The 21013-nt window shown below is 38.0% G+C and overlaps 1 protein-coding gene and 2 long non-coding RNA genes across 3 annotated transcripts in view; 1 reads left to right on the forward strand and 2 right to left on the reverse strand.

Annotated features, from left to right (window-relative positions):
• Mesr6 (misexpression suppressor of ras 6) overlaps positions 1-21013 on the reverse strand; it is a 470406-nt gene that overhangs the window by 44082 nt on the left and 405311 nt on the right. The window lies entirely within an intron of this gene.
• On the reverse strand, positions 10361-14784 carry LOC139998177 (uncharacterized). Its single transcript, XR_011803206.1, has 2 exons — positions 14687-14784; positions 10361-14534 (listed from the first exon to the last, which is right to left on the reverse strand). It is a non-coding gene; the product is annotated as an uncharacterized lncRNA (long non-coding RNA).
• The window catches only part of LOC139998175 (uncharacterized), a 100590-nt gene continuing 94507 nt past the window's right edge, over positions 14931-21013 (forward strand). The window contains exon 1 of the long non-coding RNA XR_011803204.1: positions 14931-15321. This is a non-coding gene — a long non-coding RNA (uncharacterized lncRNA). The remainder of the gene's footprint in view (positions 15322-21013) is intronic.

Below are 21013 nucleotides of genomic sequence, written 5' to 3' on the forward strand. Positions count from 1 at the left end.
AATACAAAGACCTGTCGTAACTTCTGAACGAAGTATTTCATTCGAAAGAGAAAGATATTAAGTTGCCAGAAGTTGCTCGGTCCTTGCTACATGTGATTTAGTCTTCGATCTGTCAAAACGGCTGGTTTCGGATTTTCTTGTTTTACAATTACTACAAGCGTGAAAATATTATTGGCAAAATTAATATTCATTTTTATAGAAACTAAATATGATTATATTTATTTATTTTACATTATTTTAACTGGCACCTTACGGGTTAGTCGTGTGCGTCTTCTTATATCGTATTATACTTACGTAGAATTGAAAACAATCGTTTGACAACTGTTAAGGAAATTAAAAGTACCGGAAAAAGTACGGGGGAAAAAGGATTACAATTAGGAGTAAAGACCAACCTACTACAAGTTAGTTGTGTTCAAAATTGCAATTAAGTTCCTCCATAAAATAAAAATGTTCTTCGCTAGAAATACGAATTGCAATATCGACGAAGGTAAAGCTTGGTGCGTCTCTAAATTCAATAAACCGCCAGCTATGAGTTGCACAATCCTTTCAAACAGTTTTTTTTACAAAATTTCGAGTACTGAAAATCGTCAAAAACGTCGAGCTGCTCCGTATCATGGTGATTGTTGACGAAGCGGCGAATGTCGTGGAATCGTTGGAGAATGTACAGCTTTTGGTTATTAGGATGGACTAACGATCCCGTCATTAAGAAAGTCCAAATGAATGGACTTTGTCGGTATGTCTGAAACGTAGAACGATTTTCCTTGGTCGTCGCGAAGAATACTTCGGCTCTTTTGGCCATTTCCCGTTGGAGAACGAACGAAGGTGCAGCAGATACACTCCTGATGGACAAAAGGTGTTCCACGTAATGAAGGGTTCTAAGTCCGCCTAATAAAAAGTCGCTGCGCCCGCCTTGTCCTCGTCTATACGACTGGTGGATACGATAAATACGCTCTCTTGTCGCAGGAAATGATCTTTCTTCCCGGATGTTGTCATAGTTATCAAGCAGATACTTGTGGTTAACGACGCGAACGATGACACTTTCAAAATTTTGAGAAGTTTTCGTTTTAGATAGTCATTGCGTCGAACGACGATTCGCAACATTTTTTGAGATCAGTTGTACTGATTTCTAGGGTCCCGTGAAATTGCGAATTTCACGGCGTGGAGTCGAGTGTGCTTTTGCGGATATAAGAAATATTCTATACTTCCTACCTGCGAGGACGCAATTTCCGGACCACTTATGCGAAAGTGCGCGCTGGTTATGGGGTGGGAAATGAAAAATCTGAATACGAACAAATTCGAAAGTTGTTAGATTTTCGAAATTTTAAAACCCGTATAATTTTATATTTATTTTAACACCTTCGAAAGTGAATTTATTAAAGCTCAAGCAGGATAACGATTTTGTATCCTTAGAAGAAAAGTAATAGATACACATATATATTACACGTATCAATTGAATATCAAGGTATACTGTTTATGGGAAAATTTCATTTAGAAATATTCATTTACGATAATTGTTGTTTATTAAAGTCATGGAACTGATAATTTTGCTATGAATATACATATTGATATAGGAGAATTGTAGCAAATTCGAAACCAACGTAGCGGCTTAGACATTAGATTTAACAATAATATTAATTGTTATATAAATATATATTTTGGAAGTATATGCTTCAATAAAAAGAAGCTAAACATACATACCAGCATTTATTAAAGGGTTAAATACGGTTTACGATGAAGGACATGTTTGTCGTAAAGAAATACAAATCTAATTACTTGATAATTTTCCGGATGGGTAGATTTGAATAATTACACGTTTAGTGAAAGCGAAATGCCATCATGTTACGACACCGTTGTGACATAGTTGTCTGTTAGGTTGCCTAACCCTAGGAGCAAGCATTATGTATATTAGGGTCGGTTAACCCTTTAACGGATACCCTGAGCTTGGCATTCATCAGAGAACGTCTGGTTGCTCAATTTTAGGTGCAAATGGGATGTGGTATTCCGTCTTCATTATTCCTAAACATTTTACACGTTATCTTAAGTTTAACTTGATACTTGATACATTCCTATAACGCATAAATAATTTAACGAGAAATGAAAACCAAAAATGTTCTGTATAATTATACCAATTACTTACAATACAATGGAAATAAAAAAAAAAAAATACTTAATAAATAAATAATGAAAATTGTTCAAACGTTAAAAGTACAAATACTTTATGCGTGATTATCTTTTTAACTTTCCTTTCTTTTTTATCTTTCTATCTTCCTAAATGTTAATAGGGTTGAAATCTAGAGGGTTGATACCTCGCGAATAGTACCATTCAGGACCGAGTGAGTCGCTGGCTGTAAAAAAAAGTTACCCCTTAAGAAAGAATTCTACCGCATCGATGCGATAGAGGGTCGAAAAGGGTGAGCTGTTTTATCGACCCCTAAGCTCGTTCACGAGCTAGTGTCATTTATGAATTCACCACTAGATCGTTCTGACATGTCGAGAGTTTTCGAAATCACGTTTCAAGTGTTTATTAAATTATCTCGCTCCTATTTTACGATCTTTAATCGGAGGGAAATAATTCTAAACTGATTAAAAAGTAATTATCTGATTTCGTTTATTACGAAGTTTTAGATGTAGAGAAGCTTTTTATAGGAATGATTAATTAAACCTCAGCGGAGGTCATCAAGTTCCACCCCATTGTTTGCTGAGGTAAGTTTAAGGACGTTACGTGATTGAATTTTAATAGACCATTTGAATAGACCTTTTTAAGGGCACAACGTAACCAATCTATTATGATTTTACGGAAATGAGGACATTATTCACATTTCTATCGAAAATTCTAGTAGTACAATCTATTAGGTTCATGTTGTATTAAAATCATTTTTTAAAGCATTACATTGCAAGTAATATGTTTTGTAATTTGTTAAATTAATTAATTTTGTAATTTGTCCTTTGTCGTATTAATCTGCTATATATACCATGTTATTTATGCCGTATGGGTAATTGCGAAGCAAAGTGAGAAACTGTTGAAGTGATCACCACTTCTAAGAAAACTCTACATCTGGTCTATCAGTTTTCTCAAGCACTGAAGCTATCGACAGCGTATAGACAAAAGACTGGGTCGAAGGCAAACCATAAACAGTACACAGGCAACGTTGGCTTCAGGGTTTTCAGTCATAGGGTAACACTGCTAGCGTGCGGATCTGGATCAGCTCAATTATATTCCGATTTGTATTTACAGTTCTGTATTAAAATATATTTTCTACCTTACAATTTATCCACGCGTTCCTTTGTATTCACATACATCTAATAACCTCAACAGAAACAATTTAAGAAACTTCCAAAAGCAGACATATAGCTTTATAGAATCAGTTTTGATAAATAAATTTCAATTAACGTTATATGTCTACAAATCCTGTCTCCAAATTTCGTTTCCACATTCCAACAATTGAATTCGGAGCAGTATTTTCATTGCGTACAGTTGACTTATAGGCAAGCCGATATTCCAGCGATTTACACCGTAACAAACTAAGTTATACCCTAAAGAGATCCATATATTTAATATACGACAATTTTATGCTTCATACTTTACAACAAAGAGGAAACATTTTTAAGGCTTATAGTTAGGAAATCGAATTTTACAGTGAAAAAAGAAGACCAAAAATTGCGACATAATTAGGAGATTTCTCCCTTGAATCTTTCCTAGAAATTCTTTCTACGAATCATGAACTAAATCTTCGTTTAATCCGCAAAATCCCAAAATGAAATTGAAATAAATTTCCTTGCAAAATCAGCGCACTGCGCAGCATACGAAAAATCATTCAAATTCGTAAGAAATCTAAATTCTACCGAAGACAACAACGCAGACTAACACGTGCGAACAAAGGAAGAAAAATTGATGTCAAGATCACGATTTTAATTTGAATCAGCCAAACGTGTGAACCTGTGTGGCCTGCGAATCTGTTCTTCGAACGTATCGTGCGGACGTAGTCCGCGAATTTTGACTTTCGTTCAAACGCCGCACTATGCAACGTGTTTAAACGACACTTGGAGCTTTCACCGCGGATCGAACGATGAAGCGAATTCTAGTATTCGCGATTTAAATGGCGACCGTTCCTCGGAATGCAATATCACACGGATAATAACTCTTGTTTTATTCGCCGGCATACGGTGCTCTCCTGTTTACGACTATTATAAAATACATATAGATATGTACATGTACACGTGTATCAGGAGGTTGTCGTGTCCGTTTCGTGGCGGATGTATCGCGGCGGGGGCAGAAATATCTCGAGCGTGTAATAAAGCACCGAGAAAAATGTCGAAACTCGAAACCGAGACGAAGCGCGAGCTGCATAATGTACGAGTATCATACGTCACAATCAACTGCACGCGGCGCCAAACGCTTATTTCTCGCGATGGCGCTGCCACGCTATGAAATTACACCAACTTGACTTACGTTCGGGAACGACACCCTGACGCAGTCTAAAACTCTGCTGGCCTAGCCGGGTAAAAATAATTTTCTCGTATATTTAATGCCGTATTTACGTCCATCGCAGCCCCCGGCTGGATCTGTGTTTGCCTGGTAATGAGGATTTCCCAAGGGGTTAACGAGAAACAACAAGGGGTGGTAAGCGTGTTCTTGATGAACGACCGAAAAATTTGTATTATCGCATCGTTTGGATTATTGGTTCTATTTTAAATAATAAATAAATGATATATAATAAACGTATGAATTACGTACGAAGATCACAGATGTAATATTCAAGTTATATTTCAATCTTTTATAAAAGTATTATATTTTAAAGTTCAATATATCGTCAGCCGCATAGGAACTATTTTTCCATCTGAGTTTCTTCGTGTATTTTTGTCATAATGTTGGGCGTTTGACAAATATTAAGAACATGGCTTATGCAAAGTAACATTTTATTAATATCAACTGATATTTACATTAATATAGAAACCAAAGATGGAGTATACGTTCGAATTTATTTCCTTCTTCGATAATTTTATATCAGAATATTCATCTTACAGTCATCGAGCGACATAAAGATCAGAAAATTAACAAAAATGAACTTAACCAAGAACTTAACCATGAACTGAACCTAATCCAAGGGAGAAATATATGAAAAGAGCACGTAGAAAAAATATGATATTTCTCCCTTGGATTAGGTGATTAAGTATTTAAAATGAAATGAATAATGTGTTTCTTTTATGTAAGAATTCTCTGATCAAATTAAACCAGCGATATACACAAACTTATGGATTGATCTAATACTACCATGAATCCTAAGATTTGAGTGAGTGAGAGTTTGTAAAAATTTCTTGAAACTCAAATAAGAGGAATGTTAGTAAGTTTCCATGCGTAACAGAGCACAAGTGACATCCATAAAATCGTTTAACGTCGATAATTTCTTCATAGTTAAATCTTGCTAAATATCATAAAAGACAAGATAAATATTTTTCTTACAAGCATGAAAATAATTATTAAGTTTGCGATCAATCGTTCATTAAATAACATTGCTTACCTCTATAACAAAAATCCGACAATCTGTCGTTAATAAAATAAAAATCTCAATAATTGGTTAAGTGAACGTCCAGAAGATGCTCTTAAAAAATCTACTTACGTAGCCTAAAAATCCAAACATTTCGATCGAAATTCTCAAACTCGACTATTCCGTCGAACAATCAGATCTCGTGCGTTAAAACGCGAAACAATATATCCGCTACTAAAGCGTTCGATAATCGTCAGACAAGCCCTATCTACCGAATTCATCGAAAATATGATACCATATGCTAATAACTCACGCATGGCTCGTCGTGGAAAAAAGGACGCATAGGAGAAACGAGGTAAGAAATTAGGGTAGCGGCGGTTAGGCTTACCGCACGGGTCGAGCGTATTATGCTCGCGAGGACGAGTATAAAGGTACTGGGATTCCGCATTGTGGTCGCGTTTTCACGACGTTGGAGGAACAGGGAGCACACATAGTAGATCTCGCGTAAGGTCAGGCAGAGGCTTTTAAACGATCGTGAAACGAGACAGAAGCCAGATAGGGTTGCCTCACCGGATGAGCGCGAGAAGGGCACCACAAACGCGATATGTACCTGCGATGCTGCTGTCCGATCGAATCAACAGCCGGCTCGTTTCATCGGATATTCGACGTACAAAAGCAAACTCCGCGACTAGGGAAGCTCGAACAACGAGCCACGAGCCGCAAAGTCGTGCCCTGGTCCGGCATCGGTTTTCTTGTTTACCTTGGCATCTGTGCGCGCCGGGCACGTTAAGCCGCGCCAACATCTATGGAATTTGTTCGAAGGAGAAAATGTTCTAAGCGATGTATTCCTTCGACTCGCAAATGCCTTTGATTCATCTATTTTTTCCACAACTTTTTTCTTTTTCTTTTTGATAGAGTTAGATATATCGGTTAAGCATATTGCATAACGTGATAGTGGAAAATGATAGACAGGGGCAGATAGGGACCAATGATGACGCTGCCCTTCTTAATTGAAATATTCTATTGGGTTGGCAACTAAGTGATTGCGGATTTTGTCAATACCACCTAATGACATTGTATCGTTTTCGATAATAGATTCGTTGCTCGAATATTATTGACGAGACAGTTTGAAGAGGTGATGCGAGTGAAATTGGAGAATTAATTAATAACATACAATAATAATAATGCAACTTGCGTTAGTAATTTGAGGAATGGAATTTGTGGACATCTGTATTTACAAGTAACATGTCAACGTGTATGTATTGAGATATGCTAGAGTTTTTTTAGGGTAGAATAAAATTACATTATACATATGTGAGTTTCATTTGTTCATAATATTAGTTTATATTATTATGTATTTAATAATTTTATTATAGGAAATCTCTGTAAACGATAAAATTCATAAAAACCGTAACAAACTACAGATTATTTTATATGTAACAAACATTCCAAAGGGAAACAGTTAGAACAACAGTAAAAAGATTCCTTTATTTGTGATAAATGGCACTAGCAACATGTACGCTTTATTTGGCAATTTTTTAAGTTGCTTTTAACTTCGAACAGAGAGATCCGTTACTTCGCAAAAAAAGCACGGCTAAAAGTGAAAACGACAGAAGCTTCGATCTTTCGAAAACACATATTTCATACCTACCGTGAAAGCAGTATTTTCACGACAATCGCGTGCACAGGATGAAAAAAACTCGATTCGTCGGTAAAACAAGCGACGAGCAAACAGGGTCAGTGGAATAGGAATAGCCATTGGCTTTGAGCTACGAGTTTGTCGATTGATCGACATCGGCTCCAAACCCATCAATTGGTCGAATTCGTCCCCCTTCTGGCGGACGGGGTGGACGCATTTCGATTTCCACCCCCTGCGTGCGAGGGTGCGTTTGTCATCAAACGGCTCGGCCATGCTTGAAATTTCGTGCGATACAGCCGTGGAATATCGATATTCCCTGCCAGCGTTCCCGGATTCCTCAAGGACGACATCAAAGAACGTTATTCGCGACGGATTACATTCACCGGTGGAACATGCACGCGTTACTTCCTATCTTCCTGATAAAACTCGATGCTCTACGATCTTACCATTCGTAGAATCTAAACCGAACAGTAGACTGCAGAGTCTCTCGGTTGTCCGATTCCGTTTCAATCGACCATCGTTTCGTTGAAACGAGAACAACTGACCGGTAGAAAAATCGTTGACATGTTCCATGATTATGCCACTTTCGTTCGACTGAATGAATCATTTATCGTATATACATGCAGTGACTTAGGAAAGTACTGGAACACTTACCGTCGAAAACTCTTACGTACATGTTTTATGTGCTATGTAAATCATTTTGAGATTTCAGATTGGCACTTTAATGCAACCAGATTATCATGATTGTATTCGCAAAATTTAAAACCAGTCTAAAAATGTATGCTAAAATTGTGAGATATTTAGCGCAAATGTGTATATATTTTATTTATTTAGTAGAAAATTAGTATATCATAGACAGCCATCTTAAACATGTAATAAGCGTTAGAGAAGGTGCCACTGAATATCACTGGGTATTAATTGACGTCCGATATTTTGAAATTAGGCCCATAAGGACCATAGCGCGAAACAATTGTATTTCATTCTGAATAACATTTTGCCAATTTCGCCATTCGCGATCTCCATTCGATTTATCATTCGTCGTAAAGACAGTGAAAGAAACGAACGACTTCCAATCTCTGCTCCATGAACAAGATCGACTCAGCCAATTTCGATCTTTCAAATAGAAAAAGACTTAGGAGTTTGAAACCAACAGCGCACACTGTTCTTCCGTCACGTGGTGGGAAAAGAGACTTCCGTGAAATTGGCCTCGATGCCACCGAGAGAAGATAATACCGAAGCTCGACCAGCTCTCTCTCCTCACTACGATGGCGAGCTCTTCTGCTCGCGCGAGAATCTATGCTGGCATAGCGCATCGTGATTCTGGTTTCGAGAGAATCCCAGTCTCTTACCCTCTCTGTCCCACCCCCGAAGAAATAAATCTTCGGCCCGGGGCTCTACATCACCGGTTGGCAAGCAATTTGGGCCCCGACGATAACTCATACATGCATCGATAGTACCTGTTCCCCTCTTTTCCTCGCGTATCTACGCCGTCGCGTCTGTGTGCGCGTTCCCGCGCCTGTATACGCATAATATATTATGTATGTACGTATATAAGCCGAGGAAACCGACGGAGAAGATGCACGATGATTCGGTGGCCGTGGCACGATCTTTCGAACGGGCGGAAACGAGACGAGAGCATCGAGATACGGCCAGGATCGACGAAGAAACGAGACGTCACGGTAACAGGGAGGAACGAGCCGATGGAGAGAAAGATCACTGCCAATTTTTACGCGGATCTCGATTTTGAATCGCGTCCAATCGATTAGCGGCAAACGACGATAAGTTTTTGGCTTCTGAAAGCGAGCATGCGTTGCGGTCTGCGATCGTAATTATTTTTTGACCACTTTATGGGTAAGCTTTACGTACGTGGTTCTTCTTCCAATTAGTTCTGTACGTGTTGTTGCGCGAATATTCATTGAAAGTTTGTCGTTTCGTAGGTATGAATAGAATTTTCATTGATCGTTAGTATGTTTGCTTTGGATAGGATTGATATTTGGTTTGTATGAAAGTTACGAGTAGGAAGTTTAATTAAGCGATTGATTTGCTTAATTGGGATTTGTTATTAGAGATATATTACTGGTAATATTAATCTGTAATATAGAACACGATTATTCAAATAAATTAATCTTTGTTTATAAAATATTAAATAGACAATTGGTTAATGTCCTGATATGTTAGCCTTGCGTGATACTTTATCTACTAATCATCTTTTTCCAGATTTAATTCTTAAGAAGAAAATTTCGATCTTCACAATCTCAAGACTTAAATCGTCCTTAAATCGTCATTTCCTATATAATAAATAATTAATACTAAAAAGATTCGGACAGATTATTTTGAAATTAAAGAATGGGTAAAAGTTATTATTTTCACTAAAAAAAACAGAATTATCTATAAATACTTAACTTCAAAAAACACGAGTATTTCTTTTATACATATATATTTTTTAATAATAGCAGACTGTGCTAAAGATATAGAAAAAATATACTATCTCTTATTAGTAGTACCAGAAAGAGGAAACTCTGACATTTCTAGTGTTAAATTAATCTTACATAAAATCGTAGATACGTAAAATCTCGTTTCCATAGCGAGCGAACTAAAGAATATCGGAGTCGTCTTTCGTTCAATACGCTCTCAACATCCGCAAGCGCATTTCCGGATATGGTTTGTACGTTACGTAAGCGTATCGCTCGGTTTCTTACGTAAGCTCTGACGGTACATAGGTAGTTTCGTACGTCTTTGCATATAATTAGAAGAGCATTGAATCGCCCCCCATCGGACGTCTTTTCACCATGAAAAAGCAGGATGGGACCACGGGGGTAGGTCTGCCTCGCATCCGAGTCACGGGGTCGTCGATTCTCGCTCTCTTCTTCTTTTTTTTTTTAGCCTTCACAAAAAAGAGGTCTCCTTCGTTCGATGAAAGAAAGGGTTGAACGTTCCTTTCCTAACCGGCAGGTACATGCCTGTGACGTGTTCTAGAGCATATGCATATTACCTGACAATGGACCATCCGGAAGAGGGTAACTGAATTAGGCCAGTGCCGTACGAAACCGTCACCCTGTCTGATCGTGTAAATAAAATAATCAAGGATACTATATTTTTATTATCAATTACGTAGCATAAAATTTCCGTAATACTGTTTGGTTATTTAAGTAATCCGAGTTAACGGAAGTATTTGAACTCGTTGTACGCAGAAACATATTTTCCTCCACTCTTTACGCAGACAGGATCGTTACTGTTTTTGTTATCGTAATCGTCCAAAAGATCTGAAATAATTCTGAAATATTTATAAATTTCCCCGTTACATCGTATGATCGTTTAATAAGTGAAATGTTTGAAACCTTTTGCGATGAAAATAAAAATCCGAAGAATAGAGATAGAAGGATGAAATTTCGCACGAATCCTCAACGATTTAATTCGCCCGTAGCGAGCGGATATATCAAATCACATAATCAGAGATTAAAAATAAAAGCCAAAGAACCATACGTATTATCAAATTAAAGCTTAGCGAGGTTATAACTAGGTATTTAATTATCTAAGTGATAAAATTATACAAATTGTTCTAATATTTCTGAAAAGAAAATCCTATTTGCCCCTATCTGGCGACCTATATCCTAAGAAAGAGACAAGGGAAATCGAAGTTACGGTCCTGACGGAGCAACCCTTTCCTTTTTAGGTCCTGTCTGCTTCCTTGAAAATCATCGGCATAAATTATGCATGCAGGTAGCTGGTATTGTGCGACCGGTTACCTCAGCGGGGCCCGATGATAAATTATTGCACATTGAGAATTTCGGGACTAACGAGGGTACGAAATTTGAATATCGTTTCTCGCGCTTTTCATTCTCACGTAGCTCTCTCCTTCTCCTTCCCTTTCTTTCATTTTTTCTCGCAGCCCTTCGCGCGTCTTTGCGTTCCTCTCTTGCTCGCTACGCGCAGTCATCCCGCTGGCCTACCTGAGATCACGTCGGCACAATGACTTCCTGATTTGATTTATCGAACGATTTCTCTTGTATGCGAGAACTTGCATTTATCAAGCGACTTTCTTTCTGCCCCTGCAAGCTTTTATCCAACGTGATGAGACTTTTCCGTGCCGAAAGTGGGACAAATTGACGAAACTTCAGGGCTACGTTGGTTAAAACGTTTGTTTTGTGTTAAGCTACATACGCTACTGACAAAAATGTTTAAACTGACTTATAAGCTCCTGGGTTCTATGGAAGACGATTGGTAACGATTTTAAGTTTCTGCGCGGCGTGACACAAATTATTATATAGACCATTTATCTATGAAATGATCTGTTTGTGCAATATATTCGGTATTCATACTCCGCAAACTGTTACGAGCAAATCTTTTCTTAAAATTATAACAGAACTTTAACAACCAGCATTCGTATTACTCGTACATCGATCTTACTAAATAGACTGAAATATCAAGATACAATTAATACAATTTACAAGATACAACAAAGACATGAACTCTCTCATAGTTTTTATATCATAAAATTCTCAATTTCGTTTCCTTTATAATTACATGCGTTGAAATTCTCTATTTGCTTCCAAAATACTGCACTTAATATAAAAATCACCAAAATACTATACGTAACTTAAATCCAACGCTTCCTAATTTTATGAAGCGAAATTTCAACTACCGATACAATTCGAATAATTAATATTCGTCACGAATGTAGTTCCTATTTCGACCATATTCTAAAACAAAGGATTAAAAGAAACAAGAAGGAACTACTATCGTGTAATGTTACCTATACGATTTCCAGCCAAAACACCCACAAGTCAGCAAGATAAACCGTCAAAAATTCCGTGGTCAGGATGTGGTATTCGCGAACAGAACGCTTCAAAGGGCCACCGGACCGAACCGCCCATCGGTGGAAAACTACACCCTTATAAACAATCGAGGGCCGGCTCGTTGGAGGGGTGGATAGGCATTATGGCCGCCAATTCGGACCCAATGCCCCTATCACGAGTGAAAAAAATAATGAGCTTCCTCCTTTGACCCCACCATTGGAAATTTTAGCCGCTATGGGGTACCGTACGCGCGAATCGGTTCGAAAGAGAAGTTTGAAGGCAAAATAGAGACCAGGAACGAGACTATAGGGTTAAAGAGGAAAAGAGACGATTTATTAGAGAGAAGAGAAAGAAAAGAGAGCGGAAGAGGAAGAACCCCATGCGAGTGATTTGCATACACGGCCAGCCGGCTGCACGATGTGAGTCAGTTTTATCGACGAGGGGTTAAGTCGAGTCGTCTCTCTGCTTTAATGAAGTGGCGTTTCAACGACGAACTTTTCTTTTTTTTTTTTTGCTGTACTCTTTTTTTCACTGCATGGGCTTTGTAAAAAAAACCCTTTGTGGTGAACACAAGGGATGTTCCACAGTTGGGATAGTGCGAGTTTGAAGTTGTTGTGTCATGTCGGTGATGTTCTACACGATGTAACTATATTACACGATGAAAACATGAAATTTCCTTTCAGCTGGGGAAAAGTAACCCGTTTAAGAAAGTAACTGTACATGGTGTTTTGAAATTATTCCAAATCGAGTCGGTTAGAGATTAGAAAATGACAAGGAAGAGAGAGAAGGCTACGAGTAGAAATATCAGCAATTAACGTATAACGAAAACGCAATTGTTTTAGTTAATTTCATTTCCTTGCTCCTGGTTATCTTTCGTACGTGCACGAAAAATATTCATTTAATCCTCATGCTAAGAATTTTTATTGTAATGAAATAATTACGCACATATACAGAGCTTCGTAATAATTCCGTAAAAGAGTTTACTTGATATGCTTTTTGTTTTTCAAGTTAACAATCAGATTAGTATTTATTAAATTTATGTTTCTACGTTTTACAAAATTAGCAATTAGATTTTGAAAAGACAACACTTGCGTTCGAAATATACGAACATCGTATTATACAGCAATAAACATTCAAATATAAACGCCCGTGCTCTTAACAACAACGATTAATCGGTCCGTGATCTTCCATTCACCAGTTCCTACTTTGGTCACAAAATTGGGTCACCATCTTTCAAGAACGAGCGTACATTTATTCCTCGCAAATTATTGATCGTCGAAAACAACCATTCTGTCTCACAAATATGTCGAAGAAACTGGGCCACGAATATTTCTTGTTTTTCTCTACGATTAAAGTCAATCTCGTCTACTTGACATATACTACGGTCAGTCTTCGAATAATTATAAAATTTTTCGTAAATAATTATGCAAGACGATTTATTATCGAGTCAATCACTTCACCGTTCGTACGAATCGTGTCTTAAGATACGTCACGAATGTTACTACAATACGACGACACTCGGGACGTTTTTCTTCCGTTCGAGAATTCTCGACGCGAGATCGCGAGTGGCACGAAAGCACTTAGCGGCGTTTTATTAATTACTGGTACGAGTTAAACGAAGGAGAATCTAGGCTGGATGGAGGCGAGAAGCAGCAGCCATCTTGACGCCTGCGTGGAGAGGCGCCGCGACGCTCTCTTGGGGCGTCGTGTCACGGGGGCGGAAAGGGGATGTGCTCTGCGCGGAGAGGCCGATTCTCGGAAAAAGTATTGACTAGAAAAAAGTGACGAATGTGGCCACGATTTTGATTCCCGAATTTTGAAACAAATTTCACTTCCGTATTTCATTGAGCGTTTTTTATTTCCAGTCGCATGTCTAAAATAAAATTATAAAATCTCTAACGATATTTCTATACAAATTTTTAAATTTGCTTTGAACGAAAATATAACGTAAATAAACCTATATTATATATTTCACTATATTTTAAAACAGCAATTTCTGAATTTTTCGAAAGCTCTGAATTTAAACGCGATACACGTACCATGATTGCTTCGAAGAAAGATTATGTTTTCTCTAAGAAATTGTGAAAAGTTAAATATCACGTGTAATAATAGCAATTTTCTAGTAATTTTATCGATAAATTTCTTGAAAAACGTATTTCATTTTGCTATGATACTACGGCAATCCCTAAATACAGGAATAAAACAGGAAGCGCTCGAGGTTTGTATATCTCGATAACAGTAGAAGGACGGAATCGCGAAAACAAGAATATCTTTCCGTAGAATTTGATTGGGGCGTCGAAAGGCTTCCACATTTTCCCGAATATATTTGCGCGCACATGTAAATATTATATTATACAAGCTATGCATGTACGCGTGTATATTCGTCTACGGTAGATATATCGTATATATAGGCAGATGGGACGCAGACGCCGGCGTCGCGACGTTCGACGGTACAGTTCCCGTCGGACGGTCCTTCGAGATGGTAGGATTCGGTCCCGGATCCACTCTCAGTCCTTTCTACGCCTTCGTCCTGACACATCGTCCTTCCCTCTTATTCTTGTCTTGCCAAACTCGAGGCGAGCGGCACATGAGATTGTGAACGATATTCAGTGCCTGTTTATACGTGAATATAAAATGATTTATTCCGTCTTAAATGAAATCCTACGAAATTAAAACTTCCAACGCTCACGATATTCGATTTACATTTATTAGAAAAATCTGATAGTGAAGTGATCTTTCTTTTCCTTTTACAAATAATTTCCAACATTATAGATTAACTTCCTCGATTCGTAAAATATTCGTTTCGTTCGATTTTACTTTTATTTTATCGTAGAATCCCTCGACTTCGACGTTGAAAATAAGACACGATGTTTTCCATTTTCGCGTATCGTTTACCCACAGCGAGACGACTGGTGATACGCAAACGGTTGCGCGTAAATATTATGTTACAGATCGAACAAAGACCGTTGTTGTCGGACAAACGATGTTTTTATTTTTTGCCCGTGTTCCGTTACCGAGTGTTTCCGAGGGTAGGCAACAGCTGATTGTTTCCCTCTCACGGTACGTCGAGCATCCCTCGCCTCGAATTAATTACGTCACCGCTACCACCTCCCCGCGAGCAACCCTCCCAGCGCTCTTAATCATCCTCCCTTCCTTTCACCGTCGCTCATTCATTTTCACTTTCTCTTTCAGTTGCGTCGTACTCCGCCCGCATCGCACATTCGCCGCCGTTATTTACCTATTTCTGTCCGCGTTCCGACGGTGTTTCGAAAATTGACACGACCACGCGTTCGTTTGCACGACAGAATCGACGTGTTCGCGACACGACGTTGCTGACTCGACGCGATGATCCACGAGAAAACGAAGATCGACAGGTAATTCCTCACGGCTACTGTCAACGGTAAGTGTTTTAGAATTTCTCTTTTCTATATTACTCGTATATATTTGGTATTTGTTATTGAATTATGGTGTCTAAAACAAAAGAAAAGAAAAAATAAAGAAATAAGACACGAAAATTAGATCGTCTAAGCGTCTGGATAGATAGTCACGATCTAAACAAGATTGCGCGAAAACGATGTTAAAATCGATGTTAGTAGATGTCGATCTTCCCTACTCCAGCCGACTATTGGAATATTTACGATGTTTATGAGACGCAGGCTAAACGGTTATACTTTTGCGCGAGTAATAAATACGATTTGCTTGACTGGGGGCGGAGCGAAGAACCGGGCACAGAAATTGATAAACGCATTATGGCTGAGTTGAAGCGGAAACGGAATCTTTAATTTAGAAACTGGAATATTCCGGAGGGAATATCACGAGGACGCTGAACGGTTGTGATCTAAAGTAGATCATTCACTTTGCTAGTCACTTTCTTAGTTTCGTTTTATCTGATTTTTAACCACTGACTCTACGGAATTTCTCTTATATCGAATATTCCAATTAACGAGCATCTTCAAGAGAATTTTAATAACTATATACAGAGCAAAGGACATTTAAAAATATCGAACTCGTAACAATTTAGTTTTCTCAATAACAGCCACTTACTTCCAATCGATCCGAGTGATATGATCGATTAGTTGAAATTAGTAAAGTCCAATTATTTTTAACTGTTTGCAATCTATACTCACGAATAGAACAACGATTATTCACACGAGAAAAATTCTATCTTCCCTTTCGTTTATTCTCGTGATTACGTACGAAAGTTAGTCGATTCTCTGTTACCTCTCACTTTCGATATCACTTTCGGTCCCTCTGCATCGAGATTTCGTGTTAAACTGACACGTTTCCGATGACAGGAATCCGCGAGGCCGTTTTGTCGACTGTCGGGTCGACAGAGGGTGGGGAGGAAGACACCGGTTGCACTCATCAAACCCCCTCTCTCGCTACCCTCTTTAACCCTTTAACCCCCTCTACCTTTCCATTGTACTTTCTGCATGTGTAATTGCGATCCCATGCAAGCGACGATAGGGAAGTAGACCATGTACCATGTTGTTGATACGATGGGCTCAGTTCCTTCGCTTCTACGATTCTTCTTTCGTTTCTCCACTATATGTCGAGTCTTTAATCTTTTATCGTGGTTTTTACAGATTTTGCAAAGTATTTTCATACTTTCGAATCATTAGCATATATTAATATATATAAAATTAAGTCCAATTTTATTAATTGTGAAAGGTTTTTAATTAAACCTTTAAAGGTTTAAATTAAGAATAATTTGATGTTGTCAATTTTACGTTTGTCTCCGAATATTCGTGCGGTTCAAAGGGTTAAAGTCGAACTCTAAGATACGTTTCTAAGCGTTTTCAAACTTTGCAACTATCAATATATATATATACATATATCATTATATACGAAGATTAACTTTAATGTTACTGCTTAAAGGAGATTTCCTAATCGAACACAAAGTAATTTAATCTAAAAAGAGATTACGTTCCCTCAGTACGCTCGTGAAGTAGTCCTCGAACAAGAATTAAGACGAAACTCTAAGAGATTCTATTTTTGAATGTTTATTGTAATTTTTATAAATTTGTTTAAATATTTCCAAACCTTTGTTACCATCATACGTGAAAGTTAAATTTTATTATTTTCTAAAGATTTTTAATCGAACACAGGTTAATTTAGCCTTATGAGGACACGTCTGTCCCTCGAATATTCGCACGGTAGCTTCGAAGAAGGATTAAGATGAAATATAGTTCCTTCGTTTCGAATCACGGCATACTTTTTTCTTCCACGGTGTTAGGTATACACGGTTCGCCCATCCACGTTCAACCCTTTTTCCTTCGCAGAAGGCGGGCGGGATTCACCCTGCGGGGCACCCCGTTGTCGCACCCTTTGTATACCCGCTCGAATAATGAATTATATTTTTCTTTTCCATCGAAGCATAGATTATAATATTTTTTACTATCTATAAAAAGCAAACGGGAGAGAAAGAGCCGTTGGTTGTTCGGCTCTGTTCCCTCCCTGTGCTTCGTGTCTCACCCTGTGTCACGAACGAGTCTGTCGATGGGAAAAAGGGTTAAAAGGGGGAGGTATGGCACATAAATAATCAGAGCGACTCTTCCTCTACCTGGCCGGGCTTTGCATACGCGCTAACTAACTAACCAGCCTGCCGGTTAACAGACAGCCAGCCAGGCAGCCAGAAGAGACACGCGAGCCCACGACATATGCAGTGGGTTGACCCTATCTGTGTTTAATGACCCGCTGATATGCCGCTCTTTCACTGGCGCTTTCTCGGCTCTTTTTTTTCACTCTTCTTCGACCTTTGTGCTTCCCTTTGTCCACAGTGTTTTACGCGTGTTATGGAGGACACTGTGCCTATAAAGTGCGGAGTCTGCTATTTATTTCAGGCATTTCGTGCTGTATTTTGGGAATGAACTTTTAGCTGCCGTTTCTTCGTTGTAAAATAGTTGTTTATATTGTAGTTTAGATTTTTCAAAGTTATAGTTTATAATCTTCCCGATCGAAAAAAGCAATTAATTATATCTTAAGGAGTATGGAAGAATTAGGAAATATAGAATTATGAACAAAATAATGTAGAATAGTAATCTGTCAGTTCCGCAGTCGGAATTTATTTGATATATTCATTGTGATTCTCAAACAAGATATTAGATCATCCGGCGAATAAGGCATTCTTATCGACAGCTAAATTTAAAATAATAGAACTCTTTTTCGTGAAAGAGGAATAGGAAACTTAGTTGGAAAATGTCAAACAGTTGTAAAAAATGGAGGAAGCACAGATCGCTGATTAATTATTAACAGGTTTATTTGCAAGCTTAATTATTTGCATGGAATTACTTATGAAGTAACCAAATATTATATTGTTATACATTTCTCAAGTATATACATACGTGTTGGGAATATCCCAATATTAAATTGAAATGTTAACAAGTGCTCCAGTTATCAATAAACACCCCAATTACCCAAATATGTAATCTACAAAAATCCATATCTATAATATGTAATAATAAAACCTTTCGTAGAATATCTACATATATATACATATTTTTCTTTTTCTTTTGACTTCAAATAATTAAATAGTCAAATAACGTGACTCAGCTCGAATAATCGTCACTTTGTCCAGTTCGTTTAGCAATTTCCAACGAATCGAACGATTTGATCGTGATCAAACCTAAGCGTAGCTTGGTATTAGAGGTAAAAGGAGGATAAAAGGTGAAATCTTTTTGGTAAACGGCATTCTGGCTTGTATCCCGTTTCACACATGGTGCCGCGAACCCCTTTTGCCTGTATTCTCCGTCTGTGGCAGGTCGGAGCAATGTTTTAGATCTTATCCCCGAAATTATACGTCTGTCTGGCTGTCTGCTCCTACTCCAACCCTCAGGACGTTGGCACGCGGTATCAAACGCTAATCGCATGCCACGGCCCACCTCCTCTTCCTTCTCCTCCTTTACCTTCTACCCTCTGCCCTCCTTTCTCTTTATTCTTTCTTCCTTTTCTTCCTGTCTGGCCTGCTTTACGTCCTTCTGTCTTCCGTTCTCTATCCCGCAGGATAACAGAACGACACCGCCTGCCCCGCGTCTTTCGCGCCTCAGAGAAAACCTGGACGTGAAGCCTCGCCTCTTCGAGGGATTTCGAACATCAGGAATTCGTTCTCGCGTTCCTTCTTCGCGCACTGCCGAGCAAATATTTCGAAGCGCATGATTCGGCTTGCATTGATACGTACTTTCTGGATAAATTTTTGCATTTAGAAAAAGATTAGAAAGGTAGATTATTTCTTAGAAGATGATCTGTGCACTTTTGACTAGAGCAAATTATGTAATTATCTTTTAAAGAGATATGTTTCATGTCTAGTTATTTTTCTAATGTTCGCATTATTAATCTATATAGAATACTTACATAGGACAACAGGACACGATGAAAATGATTAATTGTTGTTGTTTTTCGATTTTTGTTAAAGCTACTTTTATATTTCTAATAATTACAAAAGCAAAAAGTCCAAAGTTCATTGGATTAGAAGACTAGTAATACCAAGTACTCGTATTACAGTGAGACAAGTGGATTAATGAAATTAAATATAATGTACTTAAATTAGTTAAATAATTGAAACTGAGTAGTGTGCAAAAAATGAATGAACTTGATGATAGTTTTATTTTGCATTTACTAGAATATCTATTGTCTCATCTGTATTAGTTGGAATTAGACGTTACATTGATACAGACATAACTCTATTTCAACATGATTCTGTGTTAGTTACTTTAGCTACACTTTCTATGGACCACCATTTAGATCTGGTGGTTCTATTTGTTATTCTGAACTTACTTCTCCGAGAAGTAGGGTAGCTAAGTTTTAACAGCGCATTACGCTAAACGTATTAAAGTCACAGTTTCGCCGCGTTAGTTGCACTTTCATTCAGTAATTCTACGCTAACTCGTAACAGCAGAGTGCTATGCAGATTAGTTAGGAGGAAAGACGGAGCGCAAGCGCGGCCATCGCGCAGGACTAAACTCACCCCTAACTTCTCGTCCTGCGTTATTATGCAACAAGTTGCTTTACTCATCCTCTTTCTCTCTCTCTTTCTGCTTTCCAGTTACCCACAGTTATTAAGGGCGTCGTTTTCATTGGGCAACATTCCAACGAAACGTGCGGATATTTTATGCCGTCCTTAAAGGCGATGGTTGATTGTTCCTGTTAATCTTTCGTAAATCACGTCCTTTCAGAAGACTTTGGCTGGATTTCTCGCACAGAAGAAAATTAAATTATTTCAATTATTTTGATTTTCTGCGCTAGGAACAATAGGAACTTTCATTGCGCTTCTTTTCAAAAACAGAATTAACTTTTTGATAATTTTATTAATATTACGCGTTATTTAGAATTGTAGTCTCTTACTTTTTCTCGTTTATTCTTTTTTTCCTTTCATATGTTGCATATATCTACTTCTTCGTTTCAGAAATAAAACGATCTAGTATTGAACTTTCGATAAGAAATAAACAGTAAATACCTACAGTATGAACATTAAAAATTTCATGCAGTTACAACGATGAACTTTTCTAAGATATATTTATTTTATTATTTTTGCCATTTTAATTTCTTTGCGATATGTTTCTCGGTTTAGTCATTGGCAATTCTACCATAAAGATCTTAATGTCATTTTCTCTCATCTTCTCGTTCCTGTTATTTACCAAAAACGATCTATCTCGGTCTGATCTAAACCAAGTAATCAAAGCGCTGTTACGTAACATTCCACGTTGTTATAGAAAGACATTTCAGGATGGTTTCAAGATTACACGTACGATATTTTCATATTGTGAGAAATGTCTAAAGAAAACCTGGAATAGGAGAGAGGAAAGGAGGAGAGGAGAATAAGGATAGCAAGATTCCAGAAGTAACGTATTCGAGTCGCAATAACGAGGACGCCCATTTGAATATCCCGCCTTCCTTGCATTTTATTCTTCCTATCCACGGCTTTTTGCCTGCCTCTTTCGTACATTTCGTCGTTTGCTTCCGATACCCACGCAACGCGGCTGCTAACGCGCGCTTGTTCATGCGTGACAGCGATACGCACGTGCACGGAATTGTTAGCATGGAAGCAGTAAAATTAGAGATCGTAAATTCCTTTTGGACGTTCAGACGTCGCGGAA

Source organism: Bombus fervidus, chromosome 2, assembly GCF_041682495.2.
Source record: "Bombus fervidus isolate BK054 chromosome 2, iyBomFerv1, whole genome shotgun sequence".
Classification (NCBI taxonomy): domain Eukaryota; kingdom Metazoa; phylum Arthropoda; class Insecta; order Hymenoptera; family Apidae; genus Bombus; species Bombus fervidus.